A 10,222-nucleotide genomic window follows, 5' to 3' on the forward strand; every position below is an offset into this window, starting at 1 on the left:
TATTTTTCCAGCAAAGTTTCCGGTTTAACAAACTTTGCTTGATTAGGCTACGTTTGGTTAGAGTGAAAATAAGAAGGATGGAAAATGGGGAAGAGAAAATATAAGAAATTTTGGGTGGGAAAAGTGTTTGGTTGGAGTGATTTTGGGGGAGAGAAAGTGGTTGGGCTTGGTTGTTTTCTCTCTGGACCCATCATTTTTCAGCCCCTCCAAATTGGAGAGAAAATGGAGAAGATAATGTATTAGATGGAAATTACTCATCTACCCCTCCCCTAAAACTAAATACAAGTTCGACTTTTCCCCCCCTTTTTTGGGCTCTTTGCTCCACGTTTAGGTTAATTATTTTATTCCAAAACAATACTCTTCTTTTTTCCTTTATAAAATAATTGTATAAAAAAAAGTTATGTAGTTTTTCCTTATAGAATGTAGCAGGACCAAAGCTTTGTAAAAACCAAAAAAAAAAAAAAAAAAAAAAAAAGGACCAAAGCTTTGGTCCTAATACTTATAGAATGTATTAGGACTAGGGGTGTCAAATGGGTGGGTTTGGGCAGGTTTGGGATGGACATAATTGGGTTGGGTATATAAAACTCATTCACCCATTAAAACTCATTTAACTAATTGTTTCTAACCTAAACTCAACCTAACCCAATTACAATGGGTAAACCCCAACCTACCCAATTACCCAATTATCAAAATTACCAAAATGCCCCTAAACACAGTAACAACACAAAGACATGAAAATGGAGGAATGTCCACCATTTGGTTGCTAAGAAAATTTAGAAAAATAAGGAAATGAATTTTGAAAATTGGATTCCAATTATTTACGAACCGAAAACCAACACAAAAAAAAAAAAAAAAAAAAAGCTTTCTCCTCCTCCTTCGTCGAAACCCCCAAGCTCATCATCCACCCTAACCCGACCCGGACTCGAATCTACGACATCGCGTGTCGGGTCAAGTACCTTGTTGACTCACCAGAGAACATTTGGGGATGCCACAACGAGTCCATGTTCGTTGAATTTTCCTCTACTTCACCATCAATGGCAGATCGTCGAGAGCTTCAAGGTTCAAATCTCGCAGCGGAGCCGTAAGAGGTTGCTGGAGCGAGAGCTTTCGATTTCGGCTTATGCCAATGCGTTGGCTGGCGTCACCATCATCAACGAGATTCACCCCAATCAAGTTCATCCCATCGATCATTCAATCATTTCTAGCTTCGATTCCATCTTGAATTTCTCTCAAGGTTTGGAAAATACTTCTTCAATGCTTCGAACCACTAGAAATGGACTCTGGTGAGCTCTCTTTTAGTGCTTTTGTTAAAGATATTTACAAAATTGGAATGTGTTTGGTTGCCGAGAAAGTTAGGGAAACAAAATAAGAAAATTAGAGTCTAATTTTGTCTGAGGGCTGGGTTTTTTTTTTTTTTTAATATATAAGAAGGGCTAGGTTGAATTTGGGTATATTGTTTTTGGGTTAAATGGGGTTCAATGAGTTTTTAGTTAAAACCCAATAATTATTGGATCTAATTAGGTTGATACCCATTTAACCCAACTAATAATTGGGTGGGTTTGGGTTCAATTAGAGTGGGTGGGTTTGGGTGGACAAATGAGTTTGGGCTTACTTTGTCACCCCTAATTAGGACCAAAGCTTTGTAATTTTTCCTTAGAATGTAACTAAGACCAAAGCGATGTGATTTCTACCAATTGTACATATGTTAATTAATGAATATTCGAGGCCATTCAGTCATTCAATTTTGTATTTTTAGTTTTTCTTATTTTTTGTATAAATAAGAAATAAGTGGCGATTCCATAATTAATTAACCCAAAGAGATTCCATGAATCCTCTTTTGACAGTTCTAGTTCTGATCTCTCACACCCACATAAAATAGATTATAAGAGTTTGGGCACATGCAAGACCCTAGAAACCAAAAGATTGGAGGTCAAGACAAAGCCTATACTACGACCATGCATTGTGGAACCTTTGGCTGTATGAATAGTGAGTGGTTGATGTGCAAGTTAAAGTTTAGAAAATAAGGATATGTGAGGTGTCATATAATTACAACAGGCATAATAGATAAACCAAGAAGGAGACTTACCAAGCAAAAATGAGAGAGCAAAGGAAAGTGATGCATTACTAGCCATAAGGATGATGTTTTGCAAGACAGCTAGGGAGAGGTTGACAACGAATTCAGAAGACTATGACTCAGCTGTGATTGGAGTCATTGGCTGGGCTCAATGTTAGAAACAGCAACAGTAAGTGCAATAGATTTGTTGTAGCGATAGAAAGTCTCAATAGTCTGGCCATGACATTTAGAGCAGTTGCAGAATATTTTGTTGTATTGCCTATGAAGACAATGCGTCAGATCCGAACATTAGATTATTTTGGACATGGAGGGTCTGCAAACGAGCTTTCTCTTGAATAAACTCATTAACAAATATATCAAGTGACGGAGGTAGAGTTCGATTGAGGAACTGACCACAAATTGCCTCATAATCAGCACGCAGTGAAATCAAAAGCTAAGAGAGGCATAATTCATCTCAAATAGTAGCATATTGTTCTGCATATCCTTGGAACTTTCTTAAGTTGGATAAAAAAAGGTCAATCTAGTCCTGGATGAAGCGATGTTGATCAAAGAAGTTGTTGATGGATAGTCCTGGTTTTTGCTTGAGTTGATGCAATTCAACCACAAGCTGATATTTCTTGGACCTATGAGGAATGGAATATCTTTTGGCCAGCATGTCCTAGGTAGACATGGCATCATCAAAACTGCCAAGTAGATTGAACATGTCAAAGTGAGATAGTCAAACTACAAAAGTCAAAGTCAAGTCAAGGGTGTGGTAGTCTTATTTGAATTCAATTGGTTTGCTTATTTTAATTCAATTGGTTTACGCAATTAAAATCCATTGTCAAGTTTGGTATAAATTGATTCAAAATGGGTCGAATCTAGATTGCTAGTGTCGATACCGTATTTGGTCCGGGTCCAATTCACACGTCAAAACGAAGACTAAAAAGTTGAAAAACAATGCAAAATCATGAATTTCAAATCCAAAAAGGGTAAAAATAAATACAATATGATTAGATGACGGATCAAAAGGTCACAATGTTTGAAAATTCCATTTTACAGCAATTAAGACCAAAACCCTAATTGGGTATGGTAAAAAAGTTGAATTTTTTATCTGACCATTGGATCGTGTTGAAGTTTGGACTGTCCCGTATGACATATTTTTCCCTTCAAAACATTAGTTTATGGGCCAAAATCAGAGTTAAAACCAATGAGATATCACCAAAATACCAAAAGAACCCTTATAAAGTCTTCACCTTTTTTTTTTCTTTTTTTCAGGAAAAACTAGTAGTTTTTACCCAACTTTGCACAATAAATTGTACCACTTGGGCAAGAACTGGAATGAGTAGGCTTGACGATATCTGCTTTGGATTAGAAGATGTGAATTTTTCAAAAAAAAAAAAAAAAAAAAAAAAAAATTGTAGAATTTTTTAAATCTACATCACCTTCATTCCGAGCGTGATATCTCTCAATGATCGTAGCTCCAAGTTGAGTGAGACTAGGACCATTGAAAACTAGACATTCAGATTTTTCTAAGAATATAAAGTTTGCAGAAAACGAAGCTCAAAAAGGCCTCCAAACAGCTACACAAAAATTGGGCTAGAAATCAGAAAAAGACTAGCTGCCGGTTGCCATGGGTGGCTAGCACAAGTGTAACATGTTACACTTATGCTAGCCTCCCATTTCCTTATTTCCCCTATAAATATCCCCTCCCCCCATGTTTGAGAAAAGTATAGAGAGAAAACGAGTGAAAAATAAAGAAATAGCGAGAAAAAAGTGAGGAAAATCAAAAAAAAAAAAAAAAAAAAAAAAAAGGTGAGGAAATTCAAGAAAAATAAGCCTAGAAATTCTGAAAATTCTCTCTTTCCTCTCTCTCTAGGAAACCCACCAAAAAAAGCCTTATCTATTTTTGTTTGTAATCTTTGTGGGTAAGGCTATAGGGATGGGTTAGTTTCTTAATAACTACACCCATCCCACCATCTTTACTATGTTGTAAACATCATTTCCATATATATAAAATCATTTCTTTTTATCTTGCTTGTTGTTCATAGTTGCTTTATTTTCCTATGTTCTTGTTTATATTGCATATATACCTCTCTCTTTATTTCTATGTTCATATTATTGTTGATTGTTTATGTTATTATGCTTGTTTCTCTAGATGAGTGTTGAACCATCTCCTAGGACTTGTATGGGAAGTAACCTTAAGGGGAAGAAATATTATCCCACCTAAGCATCTAGGGATTTTTACTACTCTCGCTTTTAATCTATGTCATCCCAGTTATTTTCCAAGCAATCCCCTTCCCCTTTTAATTTATGTCATCCCTTTAATTTCTTGCACAATCCCCCTCCCCCTTTTACTTTATACCTAGACACCTAAATAAAAAAAGATTTTCTATTTCATCCCTCTTAAATGGTTTTTAAACCTCCAATAAAGCACAATATGGATATGTCTCATAGGAATGGATGATGAAGAATCCATAAGGCTTGAAAGAGATTAAAATCTATTTAAGAGGGACACAAAATAATAATAATAATAATAATAATCAACCTTTACAATATTTCAGCCCTTTATTTTTATACTCTTTACTTTTATGTCATTTAAATTTCAGTTCTTTACTTTTTTGTCATTTAAATTTCAGGTTTTTACTTTAATGTCATTTAAATTTCTGCACTTTACTTTCTTTGCAATTTATTTCTTGCACTTTATTATTGTTGTTTCTTTACATTTCTCATTATTAAAGTTGCCATAAAATAAATATACTTGGGTAAAACATTTCCCCTACACACTATTCTAAGAAAATGCTTTTTCAAAACCTTTTCTCACCATTTTCTTTTAAAAAAAGGTTTTTCCTCAAAACTTCTCCATAAAATCTCTAATCTAAAAAAATGTGTTTTTTCAAAATAATAAAAGTTAACGTTGTAACCTTTTTATGCACTTTAATTTCAAACATTTTTCATAGAATAGTTTTAGTTTTAGGATTTGTGTTCAAGGCTCATTCCCTTAAGTCTTTGAACGCACTTAAAACTTACATTGTCTTTATCATTTCCTGGCACTAATGAGTTTCATTTGTCATCTTTTTTACATGATAAAAAATGAGAAAATTGTGGATGACAACAAAGTGCTATTCTTCTAACATTTTTTTTTTAAATTTTTTTTTATTTACGTTGTATATATACTCACATGCTATTGTATAGTATACTTATAAGATCTCTCACATGTTACCTATGTATACACCTCACATGTCTTGATTGTATATATTCTTTGGAATTAATATTTACATGTTAGCTATATGTAAAGATTTACTCACTTGCATATATATATATATATATATATATATATATTGTTTGCAAAAACTTTTCAAAAAAATCAAAATGCCAAGTATTCTATTTCTTCATAAAAAGTTAATGTTTTAAATAAATTAAAATGGGGTACTATCTTCAAATAGGCGTTATGGGGTGCTTAACACTTTCTCCATATGTAACCAAACTTCCGAGTCCAAGATCTTTGATTCAAATACTTTTGGTTTATCTTAATTAATGAACCTTTAAAATTTATTTTAGTTAATTAGGTAGTTTAAAATAAATTAGATATCTAGGTAACCAATCACATCTAATACAAAACTAATGGTTGGTGGCGATTTCTAAAATAAAAATAAGAAAAATGGACTTTTACATACACACCCCACCCTAAAAACACAAACACACAAAAATCACGTCACCAAAAACCCAATGTGTGGCCAAACCCAGAAATTCCCACACCCAGAATATTTCCCAAAAAGGGGGGCGTCCATGACTAGTGCTGACATGACAGATCTGCTGTCATGGTAAGGTGATGTGGCAATGATGATGTGGATATTGACATGGTAGTGATGTGGCATTGACGTGACCTAAGGCTGATGTGGTGCTAACACGTGGCAAATGACGTCGGTAGAGAAGAGGCTGGAGCATAAGGTTTGTGACTAGCGACGAGAATTTTATGGAAACGCATAAGGGCGCGTTTGCCGTTGATGGCCGCAATTTTTGCGTGACTGGGCAAATGGAACAAAGATCTAATAATTAGCTGTAGTGGTGAGTTGATCGGAACAGGCATACGATGATGATGGAAAAAGGTAGTGGTCTTGCAATGTTGGAACTCCAAACAGTGGCATCTATAGGTCTGGAAACCTAGGGACGACAGCTAAGGAAACGTCGAAGGTTCTTACGATGACGACATGGAGTAACACTGAGAAAGACAAACTGCTAGGAATACCAAAAGATCAGAGCCTCTATTCGATAACCATAAACTATACGCAAGATGCCTTTATGTAAGAGGCATTTGTGTGTAATACAAAACGAAAACAAAAATGGGCCTAAAGCCCAATTGACCTAGGCTATATTCATTAACATGACAGATGGCCTTTATACAAACTTGTTCTTTTATTAAATTTTATTGTAGAATTCAACTAAATGTTTGGAATTGCATTTTGTAAATGAAATTTTTATTCAACTTGTGGGGAGATGAACTTGAGCTCGGATTGAGAACCAAGGGCTAAACAGATCGTACCTTAATAAATGGGTTTGGCCTAAAAAGGTGGATGTGAGAAAAGAAACCTGAAAGATAAAAGACAACTCCCAAGAATAAGTCCTATGGAGACTCGAGATAACTACCATTGTTAAGGTCCTCTACCGAGGTAATAAACAATACTCTTCCCATAGTGGATGCATAGGAAACTAAGGGTAACTAGTTCCCCACTGGCTTGAGATGCCACCGTCATCAAACTCGCATTGGGAAACGCTACGAAGAGATAAGGAATACAGAACTAGTCACCTCCGCATTAATGAAATGTTCTCTATCTAACCTCTTTCACATTAAATGCTTATAGATAGGCTTAAACAATAAAAACACCTCTAAAAGTCTTATTTCATGATGAAAGATGACAAAGCAAAACGGTGATGGGACAAGTATCCCCTGAATCCAACTAGAAGCGAGCCAGCTGGAGAGATAAGGAAGGGAAAGGTGCCTATAAAAGGAGGGGATGTGCAGCTCAAAAGGGGGTTCAAAAAAATAGAGAGAGAAGACTTAGAGAAGAAATAGAGAGAGAAGCAGGATAGTTTCAATCCAACCTTTTGTACCTTGAGAAAGCAATTTCTATATCAATAAACAACCGTTTTGTTCCTTATCGCTTTGTAATCAATTTCTTAGATCTCCCATTGTAGAATTTTTACCGTTTAATTTTGTAAATTAATTGTGTAAGTTATCTGCTTAGTCACTACCATTACCAGTGTTTGTTTTTGACGCCACACAACTGTTGTTGACAAGAAATGAGTTTGGTAACAAAAGTTAAGTTCATTCTTTAATATTTAAAGAGTTTTGTCGTAAAATCTATTGTTTTTTTAAGGGTGTGATTTGTTATTTTTGCTCATTGATTATTATTTCTGTTTTATCTTTTGCGTGGTTACTATTTCTGTACTGGTTTACTATTTCATGTTTATAACCGGCAATAAAGGAATGGTTTTCCTATGGCATCATTCGACTACAAAAGGTACTATTATTGGCATGACTTTGAAAGTGGAATCTCTTTCACTATGTGGTTCCAAATGGAAGATACTTTTCAATAATACCAATTAATGCAACTTTAGAAACTTGATATGCTTAAATGAATAGTTGACAATACCATTGGACATTACAGTGCTAATGGATCTATATTTTTTTCTACTTATCATTTCATTTTTGTCCTTTTTGTCAAAGAATTTTAGTTGACACTCAGTGCACAGAACATGAAATAAAAAAGAGAACATATGAAAATAGCAATCCCTACTAGCGGTATAATTATTATTGTTCTCTTTTCTCACATAATAGTATATTACACTAATTAAATTTATGGTGGAATTTCTCTAAGAAAAATGTGGGATCTTTTTCGGGAAAAAAAAAATCATGGTTTTCACTATTTATTTGAGAGGAGAGAGCCTTACTTGTAGCATAATCTTTACCTTTTTTGTCTTTGTTTTTCCTCATAAAATAACCGAAATATTAAAGGAAAAATGACATATAGTTGGAGTATAAAGTGAATATTTCTAGTGGGATAAAAGATATATATTCCCTTACAGAATGCTGAATAATTTTTCCTATTTTTAATAAGTTTAAGGTGAAGGTGCGAGAATTTGTATTTCTGAAAAAAAAAAAAAAATAATAATTAAAAAAATGATTCAGGGATACATTATCCACTCGATATAGATGATAAACTCCCTCCTCCTCCTTAATTTTACATTTTCCTCAAGGGTAACCTTTAGGAAAGGATTCTTTCTTTTTCTGTCTTTTTTTTTCTTCATTTTCTAACCATCTTCAAGCTTGTCTTGATGCTTGATATTATTTTTTCTTATTTATGGCCTTCATTCTCCTTAAATAACCAGTACCATATGAATGCTTCTCTTCCAAAATGATAACTATTCTTAGAAATTTTTTCCTTATCTATTTTTTAGGGTGCTTGTGTTCATCGAACAACTTGGGTTTTGACTAATTTGGCCTTTGAGAGATGTCCTAATTCGTGCAAATAATTCAAATTTTCAACTTGATCACAATCTTGACCACTTGTAAGTTGATTAAGATCTATTTGGCCATTGGGAAATCTGAACACCTAAATTTGTTTTAATTGTGCGAATCTTCAAGTAGATCACAATTGACATTACTCTTACGTTGATTAAGGCGAGTGTTCAATGCGATGAACATCTCTTGCGTCTCCTTAAGCATGTGTTGTTGCCAAAATCTAACAGCACCAAGCTTGGTTTCTAAGCACAAATTTTCCATAACATGACTCTGATACCAATTGTTATGTACTCAATTTTTTATTAGTTGGTTTAAAGGAAGCTAAGAACTCCAAAAGTGAAATTTGATGAGCTTTCTTTATATCAAGCCATATAAATTGATGGCTTTACAAGAAAAAGTTAATATTTATTTATTTTTATTTTTTAAAACCTAATTTTCATCTATTAGAAGAAGACAGACAGAGTCACCAGTTTTTTTTGGGAAGGTATGGACCCATCATAGACCAGAGATCTAAGCCTATACGGCTACACACGAATAAAAACAGAAAATAATGGTTCTTGGCATGCAAACTCCGTAGATCATCATGGTCTCCTCATTTTTCACAGGCCATATGAAACAAACAAAGAAACAACCTGTAAAAAAGATAATGAAAACGACTTCTGTCTGCGTTAACCTTGTCCTGACGGGGTCATGAATGACCTGTGAAAGGAACAGCTAGTTCTCTTAAAAAAAAAGAAAAAAAAAAAAAAAAAACAAGATTGAATGTGAGATAACATCAAATTGATTGAAGGGCTGGGGGACTAGAAAAAGTAGTTATTTCGTCCATACCTATATCATGTGCTGCAGCCTGCAAGCACGCCAAATTCTTGGGCTGTTTCAATGGTTATAAAAATCTACATAGTACGCCAGTTATTTCTCTAACATTTAGTTGCTGTAACAGTTCTAAAGGGTTCATATAAGCTCTTAGCCATAAGTTCAAGAGCATTTTTAATCGATTATTTATCCTTAGAAATTATTTCTTCTTTGTCAGAGTACTCTAGAACCGAAGATACCAGTTGTTTGGGCTGCTGGCAACATTATTTGTTGGTTTCAGTACCGCCTTCACATTGGTACCTGAAATTTCAGTATTTTCATCCCACTCCTTACCATGCATTGAAAAACTAGTTGGTAGAAACTATCATATAAGGTTTCACACCCCTCTAGAGAACAACTGCATATTTAAAAAACTAAAAAGAAATAAAGTATTAAAAGAATAGTTAAATGTTTGAATTTATCATTTCAAAAAATTATTAACTTATTTTAGTAACAAAAAAAATAAATTGTTAAATAATTAATTTTTTTTGTCGGTTTAAATTTTAATGATAGATAGTAATTTATTAAAAATATTACTTTCTAGTTTGTGTTCTTTATAAAAAAGATCATCCCCAAACTTTTTAAATTCCTTTCTTTCTTGAATAGGAGTAAAGACAGTCCTATCACCACTCATATGTGCATATCCTTATCATTAATTGATCATGTGCAGCAAAATAATGGTGAGTGCAGAGATAGCATATACATATAGCAACTATATATAGCCTAAAACTATCCATAGCACACAGACACACACACACATATATTTACACTGAAATTGACGTGTATGACATATA

Source organism: Quercus lobata, chromosome 2, assembly GCF_001633185.2.
Source record: "Quercus lobata isolate SW786 chromosome 2, ValleyOak3.0 Primary Assembly, whole genome shotgun sequence".
NCBI lineage: Eukaryota > Viridiplantae > Streptophyta > Magnoliopsida > Fagales > Fagaceae > Quercus > Quercus lobata.